This window comes from Lithobates pipiens, unplaced genomic scaffold (assembly GCF_037356315.1).
Source record: "Lithobates pipiens isolate NorthernLeopardFrog02 unplaced genomic scaffold, aLitPip1_a1.2 Scaffold_18, whole genome shotgun sequence".
In the NCBI taxonomy this organism is placed as follows: Eukaryota; Metazoa; Chordata; class Amphibia; order Anura; family Ranidae; genus Lithobates; species Lithobates pipiens.
The window spans coordinates 476,439,874-476,455,821 of record NW_027507758.1 but is presented as its reverse complement, the minus strand read 5'-3'; the positions used below and the strand labels follow the sequence as shown (position 1 = coordinate 476,455,821).

Genomic DNA, 15,948 nt, shown 5'->3' with positions numbered 1-15,948 from the left:
ATAGCTTCCCCAGTGACCCAGGAAAGCTATAAAGGAACAATATCCCTCTTGACTTCGGTGCAGTCGAGTGCCACCTGCAGTGGAGAAAATAGACTACACCTGCCTATAAATGTGTACCTTTTGAAAACAGAAACCCCACTATTAGCAGCCTCACTTGTATGCAGCTGGCCCAATATTTACACCTTGGTACACTTACATTGTATTAAAAGGAGCAAGCAGTACACAAAAGATGAACAGGGGTTCTCTCACTGTTTGGCTGGCTAACAATGAATAATGATCAGCTTCAGAGGGCACATTTTACTAGTGACATGAAAGAGCTTGACTACTTCATTCCAGTTGTCAGTGGTAGCCATAGCAGGGTGCTTTCAAAATCAGGTAACATTTTATCATGCTGTGCCAAAACGCCTTGTGCTACAGGAAGATACCCCTCACTGACAAACATTATTTATCCACTAACATTAGTCTATGTAACCTGGACTGTAGCTTATAACTGCTGTGAAACTTTTTCCTTTGTTGCTGCTGTATTATCCTTCTGCAGTGTGGATAGGGTTGAGGTGAATATTCATTAATGCAGAAGTGCAGCAGCCATCTTTAAGGAGACCACTTTGTAATACTTATCTATGGAGTATCTCCAGTGCAGGGAGTAACCATCTTGGCTGGGTCTAGAGGACGGTGATTGGCTGCTGCAACAGTGCAAGGGCACAGTGAACTGGACTCCTGGAGAAAAGGGAGCTCTGTTGTGCCTCAAGCCTGAAGACTGCAAGGAGAAAGCCACTGTGGACACTATGTGCTGCTGCACAACCCTTATCAAAATGCACTCACATGGTGTCTTCTGTGCGGGCTCAAAGGACGCTCTGTTTCCCAACAAACAGTCCAGTCAACAGTGTGCTAATGGAGTGGTGTGGGATCTTACATTTCATTGCAGGTTACAGTGTACTATGTTTATTGATGATTCAACTATACTACTATAACTTAGGCCCTAGACAAAGCTGTGAAGACTAGAGGAAGGAACTATCATATCTGACTCTGACATACTAAAAGAAAATGAACATTTGTTGAAGCGTGTAAAAATGTAAGGGCCCTCTGATTCTTCCTGTATGGTGGCGCTATATAAATCCTGTATTATAAATGATGATAATAATAATAATGTAATGCACAGACACAACACATATAGTCACAATTGCTTGTTGGTTGGCTGTTTTCTGTGCACATATTCTATATATTGCCAATATATTGCCTGTAAATTGAAACGATTAACTAGTTGTTGCCTGTGTACTGTATTCGATTAATTGATTGTGGCCGGTATATTGTCAGTCTTGGCTTTTTTTCTTATGTATTGTGAAGTCAATGAGGTTTATAGGACTATATTAAAATATTATAATTTATTATTTATAAATAAAGATAAAAAAAATATAAAATATTATAATTTAGTCCCCTGTAGGCCTGTCACTATCAAAAGAAGCTGTTATTAAATTTATGTTTTGCCATGGAGATGCACCGCTTTTAAACCCTTAAATTGTATTTCACTTGGCACACTGTTATTATCCCCATGTTTCTCAATACTGCTCCTATTAAAACTTTGAATTAAAAAATTTTTAGGCAACAGGATTATGTATAAAACATTCAGATAACAAAATTTTCATTGATACAATTTGGTATTCATTTGACGATTACTACTGAAAATAACTTTGACATATTGAGGAGCATTCGTGTTAAAGTGTATGTTTCCACCACAACATTTCATATTCCTGATAGGTATATGTTGTACCATGTACTTGTATTAAAAAGTATCCTGTTCTCTTTGTATTTTTTCCATTGCGTGAAATACCTGGTGATCTTGCCAGTTCCTATGCTTTGCTATTTCAAACTGCCCATACTACACTAGGCATAGAAACACATCCATTCCAGCGTGATTGATTTTCTGGTTGTGTTGGGAGCATAGCCTGCCTCCTTCCAATGGTCAAGACTTCTGCTGGCACGCCCCTACACAGTTCTTCACTGGGAAGATCAGTGTATTGCTCTTTCTCTGCCTCCTGTTAACACTCTACCTTGCAGTCTCCACCCCCAAGCCTATTATGGAGCCGAGTACAGAGGGAATATGATAACGTAAAAAAAAAAAAAAACACAAGATATTCATAATTTTTTATATATATTTATTGTAGCAGGGCATGCCAGAGAGAGCCAGGAAAAGCCCTGTTTGGGGTTTATAAATCTCCCAGGCTCCTCTCATACACATTCAGGGATCTCTGATCCAAGATACAGTTCAAATCTTGGTCCTTTCCCCCAGGCGAACTTAAAGCGGGGTTCCACCCTAAAGATGAACTTCCGCTGATCGGAACCCTCCCCCCCTCTGATGTCACAATTGGCACCTTACAGGGGCGAGAGGGGTGGAGATACCTGTCAAAGACAGGTATTTACACCCACTTCCGGGCATAGACTCCCGTGGGAGTCTATGTCATTTCCTGTCCTGCCGCGCTGTCTGCTGGGACACACATGGGTCCCAGTGACAGCGCAGACAATTCCTATTGCGCTGCGCGACTCGCGCATGCGCAGTAGGGAACCGGGAAGTGAAGCCGATTCGCTTCACTTCCTGATTCCCTCACCTAGAATGGTGACAGCAGCAGCCGAGAGCCGAGCGATCGATCAGCCTCGGCATCGCTGGAACCCGGGACAGGTGAGTGTCCATTTATTAAAAGTCAGCAGCTGTAGTATTTATAGCTGCTGGCTTTTAATATTTTTTTTTTAGGTGGAATCCCTCTTTAAACTCACCCGAGACAGACAGCCAGTGCTTTCGGCCTGGGAAACACAGACAACACTGGTCTGTGAGAGTGAAAGGTTCGTAAAAAGCTGTTAAGCAGTATCTGTGGAAGCTGCCAAGCTGTAGGCTTGCTCAGCCTGGTAGTTCGGGCCTGTATATATTGTATAATCTAAAAAAACAAACAAAGTCTTGCATGCTACCGTGCAAAAATCTAGATGATAATAAGAGATAATTAAAGGACAGCTGCTAACATTGATCACGCCCCATATGCTTGTGCCAAACAAAAATATAAAACCAATATAATGCTGCGCTATCCAATTATAATAAAGTGGTCATTTTACTTAATCCTAAAATTGCTACTGCATTTGAATAGTGATGGTGAAGTATTGTATTCCTATGCAATTAATTAAACAAACATAATAATGCAATCTGATGCGATAAAAAAATTGCAATCATGGACGATACTGCAGTCTTGTGCAATACTCTCACTCACAACCTGTGTACCATACACACCTCTATATACACCGGAATCATTCATGTGCAATAGACAATTTGCAACTCTATGCGATAATTGCAATAAAAGCAATAATTGCAGTGACAGCCTATACTTATCACAATTCTATATAAAAGTGCATCAATATACAATAATCAATATAAATATAAAATAACCGTGTTTAAAGTGCTCTTGTGTCAAAATATATAGTGCATTATTATCTGTGCACAAAATCGCAAACATAAAGTCCATTCATAACTCGTCCATCCTTCTGGTTCTTATTGCAGGTGATAAAACAGATGATAAAACAGTAAAGTGCTCATGTCCACTATTGTGCTCCCATTTGGTGTATGTGCTCACCGTAGAGCGTGTGACCTTGCACCTAAGTTCAGTCAAAACACGCTTTTAAACTACCTCTGGGTTTATGGTTAGTCTTCAGGTCCTTGGATGGTTGCTTGCAAGAATATTCATATGGAAAACAGAGGAGTACATACATTTATGAAGCGCACCACTCTGTATCAAGCCAAACAAATATAACAATGCTGTACTGGTGTGTCCTCTCCTACTCCGAGAGCACTCCACTGTCTCATAAGCTATCCTGTCCCCTCCCCAACGCATGTCGATACCGGGAAATTACATACCTTCCTCAGGGGGAATTCTGCCGCTTCCTCCCTGCTCCTTCTCACTCTCCGCTTCCACCGAGAGGCTAACTGATGGCTTGAGGGAACGCTTCAATAAAACATTAAAGAATATGTTAAAAAAGGTTGTTGACAAGGATGGGAAAGATTGGGACTTCCTGATTCCGCATTTGATGTTTGCCGTCAGGGAGGTAACCCAGTCCTTTACGGGGTACTCTCCATTTGAGTTGCTTTATGGGAGACACCCATAAGGAGGATCTTAGACATAGCCAAGGGAACCTGGGAGGTGGAGCAGACACCCCACAACAGTGTCATTGAGCATATCGCTCAAATTCAGCACAGGATTTCAGAAATCATGCCTATGGTAAAAGAACACCTACTGCAGGCCCAAGTAGCTCAACAAAGAATATACAACAGGGGGGCCCCATCTCTGTGTTTTCTCACCTGGTGACAGGGTCCCGGTGTTAATTCCCACTGTGGAAAACAAGTTCCTGGCTAGGTGCCAGGGTCCCTTCAAAGTAATTGAAAGAGTTGGGGAGGTCAATTACAAAATGTATCAACCAGGTAAAAGGAAGCCCGAGCAAATATACCATATAAACCTGTTAAAGCCCTGCAAACATAGACTGGCATCGACTATGATGCCCCTCCCTCTAACGCCTGAGTCCCCTCTGGTCTCTGAGGTCATGATTCCAGACACCCTGTCTTATTCCCACAAACAGGAAGCTAGAGAGTTCCTGATAAGGAAAAGAGTGAAATTTTCAGAGTTACCTGGTACGACTTCAACGGTTCAATGATATTGTTACTGAACCTGGAGTCCGTTTCAGGCTCAAACCATACCGATTCCTGAAGCTAGAAGAAAGGACATCAGTGATGAAGTTAAAAGGATGTTGGAGCTAGATGTTATTGAGGAATCCAATAGTGACTGGTCTAGCCCCATCGTGTTAGTTTCAAAACTATGGTACTTGGAGGTTTAGTAACAACTTCAGAAAGCTTAATGTAGTGACAAAGTTTGACACCTACCCAATGACCAAGGTGGACGAACTTATAGAACGACTTGGCAAAGCCCACTATCTGACCACTTTTAACTTGATCAAAGAATATTGGCAAATACCTCTGAATGGTAGCACCAAAGATAAGACTGCGTTTGTGACCCTGGAGGGGGTCGTTTCAGTACAAAAAATGTCTTTTGGGTTGCAAAATGCCCCCACAACAGCCATAGACAGGACCCTAAGACCTCACCGACAGTATACAGCAGCCTATCTGGACAATATAGTGGTACATAGCACTGACTGGGAGTCTCACTTGCCCCGTGTCTAGGCTGTCCTTGATTCCCTCTTCAAAGAAGGTTTAACAGAGAATCCAAAAAAAAATGTGGCATTGCTTTAGAGGAAGCAAGATATTTGGGCTACACTATTGGCTGTAGAGTCATTAAACCTCAGTTGAACAAAGTAGAAGTCATCCATTAGTGTCCCAGTCCTGCGAACAAGAAGCAGGTCAGAGACTTTCTGGGAATTGCAGGGTATAATACAAGATTTACAAACTTTGCAACTACAGCTGCCCTACTGACGGACCTTACGAAAGGGAAAGACTCAGTAATGGTGAAATTGTCCCCATTTGCAGAGGAGTCTTTCCAAGTCCTGAAGAAGGCTCTTTGTGCACAGCCAGTGCTGTACTCCCCTGATTTCTCCAAAGATTTTTGGGCTCAGACAGATGCGCCTGATGTAGGTATCAGGGCAGTATTGTCACAGGTACACAATGGGGAAGAACACCATGTGGTACCCGAGCAGAAAGCTCAATGAACATGAGAAAAAGTATGCAGTCATTGAAAAGGAATGTTTAGTCATAAAGTGAGCCTTGGACATGTTAAGGTACTATCTGTTAGGACACCAGTTTGATTTAATAACTGACCATGCTCCCCTGAAATGGATGGCTCAAAAGAAGGAGACTAATAGACGGGTGAACTGGTGGCATTTGGCTCTACAGAATTACTCTTTCACAGTAAAACACAGGCCAGGTTTTAAGATGGGGAATGTAGATGCCCTGTCCCGTGTTCACTCCTGTTGGGCCACAGGTGTTCCATCCCAGAGAGAGGTGGGAAAAGTCCTGTTCGGTGTTTATACATCTCCCAGGCGCCTATCATACACATTCAAGGATCTCTGATCCACGATCCAGTTAGGATATTGGTCCTTTCCCCTAGGCTAATTTAAACTCACTTGAGAGAGACAGCCAGTGCTCTTGGCCTGGGAAACACAGACAACACTGGTCTGTGAGAGCAAAAGGTTGGTAAAAAGCTATTAAGCTGTATCTATGGAAGCTGACAAGCTTTAAGCTTGCTCAGCCTGGTAGTTAGGGCCTGTATATATTGTATAGTTAGTTCCGAGACATGGCTAGGTTTTGTTTTGCTATTTTTTAAGTTCAAAAATATGTGGATACTTTAGTATAATGGGGCTCTCTCTTTCAGTATAATGGGGCTCTTACCAGTGTAAGTAAAGGAGCATTTTTCCATTAATTACCAATGGCAACAGCACTTCTCCACTGACTACCAATGTAAGGAGGCCAATCTTAAAAAGAGGAATTAAACCCTCTCTTTAAAAAACCAAAAAAAAAATAACAACCTGCAGGGCAAAGGCATAATGAGCTAGTATGCATAGCATACTAGCTCATTATGAATTACTTATAGAAAAAGAAAAACTGCGCTCAACAAAAAATTATGAATACATTATTAACATTATAAACCTAAATAAATATGCAGGCCGCAGCTCAAAGTGGGATATGCACACAAGAAATAGCAAAAAACAGTTGAAGAGCTGCGCCAACTACAATAGTCATGTGTTAAAAAAAGTTATACAGATTATACACCAATTGATTTAATCATATATATAAGTCCACATCAGTATAACATCAGTCGCTGATAGTATCTATCTATGCAAATCATTAATTCCCAGAAATAGAAGGGATAAATAATGACCAAAGCAAAGTCCACTCTGAATAATCTTGCTTAAACACCACGGTGACTCCACACAGGTAAAATAAAGTGAAGAAGTGCCCCACCACGAGATAAGGTTGCGCTTACCAGATTACGAAGCAAAAAGAGCATTTACATCTGACTTGTCAGCAGCCTTAAACGTATGCCAAAGAACCTTGTATCATACTTGGATAACACCTCACACTCAGAGTGTCACTTAGATATTCCACAAGGTGGTTTAACTGGCAATGGCTCAAAAAGAAAAGAGACTGGCCATAGTGTAAAACTGCTTAAACATTTTAATAGATAAAAAGAGGTAATGCACTTACAAAAGTACTTGCACCATTCGTACAGAATCAAAACAAAGCCGGCTGGCAATTTTCGGGAGCCCGTCCTCCCCACGTGTATCGTGGTAGCGTCGCTGCATGCCTTCCCAGGTGCATTTTGTCATAGAAGACATTATCAATGGGGAACAGGCAATGCACCACCATTATTTAGAGCCAAGCCTCATTCTGAGACGCTAAGGTTTGGCTAGCAACGCCATATTGGTTATGGGCATTGCATCACTAATCGGCATAATAAAACATACGACAAAAGAACTATCACTAAAAATTATGTATTTACTTCTCTTAACCCACCCTATTTAAAGAAGTATGAATTACTTACCCGAAATCGAAGCCCCCAAAGCGACCCTCATTTACCTCCTCCGTCGCTGACATGTTGACTCGGTGTGTCTTCCGGGTATCTCTGCTCCAGCGCTGTGACTGGCCGGAGCAGCGATGACGTCACTCCTACGCATGCGCATTGGTGCCGCCACTAATGGCATGATTGCCATTAGAAACAGCACACACAGTGCGCCTGCGCCCGATGTCTATGGTGCATGCGCTGTAGACATCGGTGATGTTATTTCTGCAAATATCTCCTAAACCTTTTAGGTTTGGGAGATATTTCTTGCACCTACAGGTAAGCCTTAATCTAGGCTTACCTGTAGGTTAAAGTGGTTATAATCGGTTTACAACCACTTTAACTGACTACCAAAGTAAGGGACATTTCTCCACTAACCACCAATGTAAGTGGGCACTTCTGTGGCAACCATAATGTGAAGGGGGGCTTCTCTGCTGACAATCGATATAAGGGGACATTTCTCCCCAACCACCATCAATGTAGCAAGGCAGTACACTTATCACAAATGTACGGAAGCCTTTCTCCACTTACCACCAATGTAATTAGGTACTGCTGCACTGGTCATCAATGTAATGTATAGGGGCACTTCTCAATTTATCACTGCTCATGTGAGGAACACAATTTAAGGGGGCACTTTTCCAATGACAACCAAAGCAAAGGAGCTCTTCATCACTAAACACCAATATAAGAAAGTAAATTCTTACAATGACCTTCTAAACATAAGCATTCTTCTGTTTAGAGTTTCTCAACTTGAAGAATATTTCAAGCAAACCGCTCATAAGAGAAATATGACAACTGCAATTGCAAACGTTCTTTTGAATTGCTAGTTACCTGGATGTCATGCTGACTCAATGGCTTCAGTACTCTAAGTCAGACTTTTTCGAACAGGGTGTCTTTAGGGGTGCCTTGGAAAAATGCCTAAAATTTCCCCAAAAATGTATACAAACTAGTGGGTAGATGAAGCCTTTTCGTTACACAAAGATGTCATCTGCACCATACAACTTTCTAGCCAGGGTCCTAACAACTAATATCATCAGTTTATGAGGAGGACATTGGGTCCCTGCACACCTTATTTACCCTTCGCCTGCCACTCTCCATCAGCACTGGGGTCACATTAGCTGAGTGAGGGAGAGAAACTGAGGAAAAAGAAACACTAAAATACTAGTCATTACTAGCTTGCAAAGGTGCATTTGCATCACCTCTAAGGTTGGGTGTCCTAAGTTTGTGGATGTTGCTGTGTTAGATAAAACTATACGTTTTTTACATTTTAGAAAGGGGTGCCTCAATGTTATGCAGAATTTTAAAGGGTGCCTTGACCAAAAAAAGGTTGAGAAACGCTGCTCTAATGCCACGTACACACGACCGGTTTTCCCATCAGAATAAACTCCGAAGGTTTTTCTGACGGAGTTCCGCTGAAACTGTCGTGTGTACACATGATCACACCAAAGTCTGATCATTCAGAACGTGGTGACGTACAGCATGTACGACGGGACTAGAAAAAGGAAGTTCAGTAGCCAGTACCTTATGTCTCATACTTGCTTCAGAGCATGTGTAATTTTTGGTCCGTCGGAACAGAATACAGATGAGTGGTTTTCCCGATAGGAATTGGTTCCGTTGCAAATATTTAAAACATGTTCTATTTCTAGGTCCGATGAGGCATACACACAATCGGAATATATGATGAAAAGCTTCCGTCTGACTTTTTCTTTCAGACATTCCGCTCATGTGTACGCGGCATAAGTCATTAAAATGAAAATGACTTCAGATCAGGGCAGGCAAAGAAAAGTCAGAAGACTTATCTCCATAAATGTTTTGGGTAAGTAAAACAAATAAATAAATTTGCATAATGGACAGGAAATAAGCATTTTCAGGAGGAGATGTCAGAACTGTGTCAGAAACCATGAATCAGACTGAGACAGAAGTACAATTAAATCACACTTGTTTATTAATAAAAAATAAAAAGGTAAATAGAAAAAGCGTAGTCAAGCATAGCCAGAGTCCAGTAACCAGATCGAGTAGTCAGCCAGGCCAGAAATCAGGGATCCAAGTAGAGCAACAGCAAGCAGGATAAGGAGCCAGAAGGGATGTCAGCAAGCCAGTCTTTAACCACTTCAGCTCCGGACCAATAACCAGAGGTCTTTTTGCAATTTCGCACTGCGCTGCTTTAACTGGTAATTGCGCGGTCATGCAATATTGCACCCAAACGAAATTTGCGTCCTTTTCTTCCCACAAATAGAGCTTTCTTTTGATGGTATTTGATTGCCTCTGCGATTTTTTTTTTGCGATATAAATGGAAAAAGAGCGAAAATTTTGAAAAAAAATGATATTTTCTTCTTTTTGTTATAAGAAAAATCGAATAAACTAAATTTTAGTCATACATTGAGGGCAAAATTTATTCAGCCACATGTCTTTAGTAAAAAAAATGTCAATAAGCGTATATTTTTTGGTTTGCGCAAAAGTTATAGCGTCTACAAACTAGAGTACATTTTCTGGAATTTACACAGCTTTTAATTTATGACTGCCGATCTCATTTCTTGAGGTGCTAAAATGGCAGGGCAGTACAAATCCCCCCCAAATGACCCCATTTTGGAAAGTAGACACCCCAAGGAAATTGCTGATGGGTATGTTGAGCCCATTGATATATTGCTCACACATGCCATGGTTATATGTGGAATTGCACCCCAAAATATATTCCGCTACTTCTCCCGAGTATGGGGATACCACATGTGTGGGACTTTTTGGGAGTCTAGTTGCGCACGGCACCCCGAAAACCAATCACCACCTTCAGGATTTCTAAGGGTGCAAATTTTTGATTTAACTCCTCACTACCTATCACAGTTTCGAAGGCCATAAAATGCCAAAATAGCACAAAACCCCCCAAAATGACCCCATTTTGGAAAGTAGACACCCCAAGCTATTTACTGAGAGGCATGTTGAGTCCATGGAATATTTTATATTTTGCCACAAGTTGCGGGAATATTACAAACTTTTTTTTTTTGCACCAAGTTGTCACTAAATGATATATTGCTCACACATGCTATGGGCATATGTGAAATGACACCCCAAAATAAATTCTGCTGCTTCTCCCGAGTACGGGGATACCACATGTGGGGGACTTTTTGGGAGCCTAGCCACGTACGGGACCCCGAAAACCAAGCACTGCCTTCCGGATTTGAATATAAAATGCTACCAAAAAAACCTGTTAGCGATGGCAGGGATCAGGCCTGACTCTGCGATCGCTGCAGTTATGTGTTTAGTGTTTTGTAAGTGACAGTGATCGATCGATACTGCACTGGGGTGGGCTGGGCAGAGGGGCAAAACGCAGGTGCTAGCAGGTATTTGGGCTGATCCCGCTAACAATGCGTTTTTTTGGAACCCTAAACTGCTGGGGACGCTAGTATAGATCTGATCAGATCAGATATTGATCTGTTCAGATTCTATACCACTACGGGAGGTGTATGCTTTGCGTGTGGGTGTTAGCGGTACTGGCACTAACCTAGCGCTGCCTGGGGCGACGCAGACCCTGACCCTAAAACCTAATTGATATCACCCGCCGGGTGATCAGGGGGTTAAACCTTTATTGGATAATAAATGGTGGATGCCCTGATGCTATAAAAAACAAACTAACCAGAGTCACCCGTAACACTTATACGGTGATCAGTGGTGAAAGGGTTAACTAGGGGCAATCAGGGGGTTCAAATTTTTATTAGGTAGTATATGGGGGTCCCTGGCGCTATATAAAAACCTGACGGGGAACCTAAATAACTAACTGGCTAACCAGCATCACCAGTGACACTTATACTGTGATCGCTGGCGAAAGGGGGTGAAAGGGTTAACTAGCAGCAATCAGGGGGTTAAAACCATTATTGGGTAGTATATCGGGGTACCTAGCGCTATAAAAACCTGGCGGTGAACCTAAAAAAATAACTAGCTACCTAGCGACACTAGCGACACTGATGCAGCGTTCAGAAAAATTATCGCTTAGTGACACTGGCAAAAGGGGGTGAAAGGGTTAACTAGCGGAAATCAGGGGGTTAAAACCATTATTGGGTAGTATATCGGGGTACCTAGCGCTATAAAAACCTGGCGGTGAACCTAAAAAAATAACTAGCTACCTAGCGACTGTAGCGACACTAATGCAGCGATCAGAAAAACAATCGCTTAGTGACACTGGCAAAAGGGGGTGAAAGGGTTAACTAGCGGCAATCAGGGGGTTAAAACCATTATTGGGTAGTATATCGGGGTACCTAGCGATATAAAAACCTGGCGGTGAACCTAAAAAAATAACTAGCTACCTAGCGACACATGCAGCGATCAGAAAAATGATCGCTTAGTGACACTGGCAAAAGGGGGTGAAAGGGTTAACTAGCCGCAATCAGGGGGTTAAAACCATTATTGGGTAGTATATCGGGGTACCTAGCGCTATAAAAACCTGGCGGTGAACCTAAAAAAATAACTAGCTACCTAGCGACACTAGCGACACTGATGCAGCGTTCAGAAAAATTATCGCTTAGTGACACTGGCAAAAGGGGGTGAAAGGGTTAACTAGCGGAAATCAGGGGGTTAAAACCATTATTGGGTAGTTTATCGGGGTACCTAGCGCTATAAAAACCTGGCGGTGAACCTAAAAAAATAACTAGCTACCTAGCGACTGTAGCGACACTAATGCAGCGATCAGAAAAACGATCGCTTAGTGACACTGGCAAAAGGGGGTGAAAGGGTTAACTAGCGGCAATCAGGGGGTTAAAACCATTATTGGGTAGTATATCGGGGTACCTAGCGATATAAAAACCTGGCGGTGAACCTAAAAAAATAACTAGCTACCTAGCGACACATGCAGCGATCAGAAAAATGATCGCTTAGTGACACTGGCAAAAGGGGGTGAAAGGGTTAACTAGCGGCAATCAGGGGGTTAAAACCATTATTGGGTAGTATATCGGGGTACCTAGCGATATAAAAACCTGGCGGTGAACCTAAAAAAATAACTAGCTACCTAGCGACACATGCAGCGATCAGAAAAATGATCGCTTAGTGACTCTGGCAAAAGGGGGTGAAAGGGTTAACTCTAGGGGCAATCAGGGGGTTAAATCTTTATTGGGGGCTACCCTGGACCTAACACTAACTGTCCTGACAGTTTTTACTGTCACAACTGACACTGAATGCATTGATCAGTAAAGAAATGATCAATGCAATCAGTGACACTGTGACTGGGGGGGGGAGGGGGGGTGGGGGGGGATCGGGGGGCGATCGGGGGGGGGATCGGGGGGGGGTTTGTGTGCCTGTGTGTACCTACATGTCAGTGTAGTGTTGGTGCACACTTACTATTAGTCTTCTCCTCGTAGTCCGGTCAAAAAGACCGCCCCGAGGAGAATGACATCACTTCCTCCTTCCTGTGTAAACAATACACAGTGGGAGGAAGCTTCTCATTGGCCAGGAGCGATCCAGAGGGGGTGGCCGAAAACGAACGGCCATCCCCTCATCACGGAGCGCTCCTGGAGCGAACCGGACCGCCGTAACCAGCGGGAGGGGGTCCGATCGGACCCCCCACCCGCTGGAAGGCAATCACGTACATCTACGTGATTGTGCCTGCCTGTGCCATTGTGTTGACGTACATTGGCAATACGGCGGTCCTGAAGTGGTTAAACAAACCTCAGGAGATGGTTTCTAATGATGTGACCAAGGCGAAGGCAGGGGTGAAGTGAGCTGGAAGGCTTTAAGTAGGCAGGTCAGACGAGCATCATCAGGAACAGCTGGTAACTGTGGAGAGAGAAGAGAGCTGGCAATTAGCCAACAGCTGAGTGGCCAGCCCAGAGAAGGAAGGGCTAAGCCAGCCCTGACAGTACCCCCTCCTCAATGACCCCTCTCCCTCGGAGGGCCACCAGGCTTAAGGGGAAACCGTCTATGGAACTCGGAGGAGGACAGGGGCATGTACGTCAGAGGATGAAACCCAGGAGCGTTCCTCCGGACCGTACCCCTTCCAATGCACCAGGTACTGTATGCTTCCACGGAACCTACAGGAGTCAACAATGGATTGTACCTCATACTCCTCATGGTTCTCAACCTGAATAGGGTGAGGATGTGGCACCGAGGTGGTAAATCGGTTACAGACCAACGGTTTCAATAAGGAGACATGAAACACATTTGAGATGCGCATACTAGGAGAAAGATCCAACGCGTAAGCCACTGGGTTAATCCTGCGAAGGATACAGAAAGGCCCAATAAACCGAGGTGCAAACTTCAGTGAGGGAACACGAAGCCGGAGGTTGCGAGATGACAGCCAGACCCTGTCCCCAACCTGGTAGGAAGGCGCAGGCAGGCGTTTGCGGTCAGCATGGAGTCTGTACCTATCATTAGCATGACGCAAAGCCTCCTGGACTTGTAGCCAAGTGGAACGAAGACCACGGAGATGCTCCTTTAATGCAGGAATACTCTGCGGAACAAACAAGTCAGGCAACTTTAAAGGTTGGAAACCATAATTCGCCATAAATGGAGACAATCGGGATGCAGAATTCAAGGCACTGTTGCTAGCAAACTCTGCCCAAGGTAGACCAGACCAGTTGTTATGATGGTCAGAAATATAGCAACGTAGGAATTGCTCCAAGGACTGATTGGCTCGTTTTGTGGCCCCATTAGACTGCAGGTGATACGCAGAAGAGAACGCAAGCTGGATTCCTAACTGTGCGCAAAAGGTTTGCCAGAACCAGGAGACAAATTGACTGCCCCTGTCCGAGACAATCACCTTGGGTAGCCCATGTAAGCGAAAGATCTCCCAAGCAAAAATGGAAGCCAGTTCCTTAGAGGTGGGCAACTTCTTAAGTGGAATACAATGAGACATCTTTGAGAACCAGTCAACCACCATAAGGATAACAGTGTTGCCTTGGGAGTTGGGCAACTTCACAATGAAATCCATAGACAGGTGAGTCTAGGGCCTCTCTCCATTGGGTATGGGTTGTAAGAGGCCCACTGGAAGGTGTCCGGGAGTCTTACTCTGAGCACACACGGGACAGGCAGCTACGAAGGCAGTAACATCAGCCCGTAGACTAGGCCACCAGAATTGTTGGGAAGTGGCCCAAATGAGTTGGTTCTTCCCAGGATGGCCAGCTGCCTTGGGAGAATGGCAAGTCTGGAGCACAGCAGTATGGAGACTCTCTGGGACAAAGCAGCGGTCACAAGGTTTAGGAGCATGGACCTGAGCAGCAAGAATTTTGTCACCCAAAAGAGAAGTAAGACCGGGGCGAAACCTTAGCCAAGATACGATCAGGAGGAATCATAGGAACCGGAACCGACTCAGACTTGGAAGTGGAGGAAAATTGTCGTGGCAAGGTATCAGCCCTTACATTCTTAGTACCGGGTAAGAATGTAATTAAAGCTCGACAAGAAAAGAGCCCATCGCGCCCTTCTGGGAGAGAGTCACTTAGCCTCAGACAAGAATTTAAGATTCTTATGAGCAGTAAGGATAAGAACAGGCACAGTGGTACCTACAAGGAGATGTCTCCATTCTTTCAGGGATAAAATGATAGCTAACAGCTCTCTGTCTCATAATTGCACTCAGCAGGTGACAATTTCTTGAAAAAGCATGCGGAGCATGCGGAAATGTCAAATACCCTTTTAAAGGAGGCCACAAACTGAGGGTAACTCAAGACAACAGGTTTCTGCATCTCCCATAGAGGGTCAGCCCAGGCCAAGGCTCTCTCAGAAAGCAAAGATATCATGAAACCTACTTTGCTTCTGTCTGTGGGAAACGCCTGGGGCAGCATTTTGAAGTATATCTCAACCTGATTGAGAAACCCTCTACACTGAACTGGATCACCCCCAAATCGCTGGGGTGGAGCAGAACCAGACATACCTCTTATCGAGGTAATACTTGAGGCGGGTGCCTGCACAGAGACTGGCGCAGCAGCAGGAATGGCCTGCAACTCAGGTTGTACCAGAGCAGCTACCGTGGGGGATTCCAGGTGAGCCGTGCGATTCAGGAGCGTTTGTAACTCTATGACAAACTGATCCATGCGGTGATCTTGCTCATCCAATCTGGAAAAAATATTACCAACAAGTGGATTGACTATCTTCTGAATTCATGGCCTTTGCCTACTGTCAGAAACCATGAATCAGACTGAGACAGAAGTACAATTAAATCACACTTGTTTATTAATAAAAATAAAAAGGTAAATAGAAAAAGCGTAGTCAAGCATAGCCAGAGTCCAGTAACCAGATCGGGTAGTCAGCCAGGCCAGAAGTCAGGGATCCAAGTAGAACAACAGCAAGCAGGATAAGGAGCCAGAAGGGATGTCAGCAAGCCAATCTTTAAACAAACCGCAAGAGATGGTTTCTAGTGATGTGACCAAGGCGAAGGCAGGGGTGAAGTGAGCTGGAAGGCTTTAAGTAGGCAGGTCAGACGAGCATCATCAGGAAC

General features: G+C 43.9%; 1 protein-coding gene across 2 annotated transcripts in view; it reads right to left on the bottom strand.

Moving 5' to 3' along the window:
• LOC143988643 (glypican-5-like) overlaps window positions 1-15,948 on the bottom strand; it is a 376,474-nt gene that overhangs the window by 272,342 nt on the left and 88,184 nt on the right. The window lies entirely within an intron of this gene.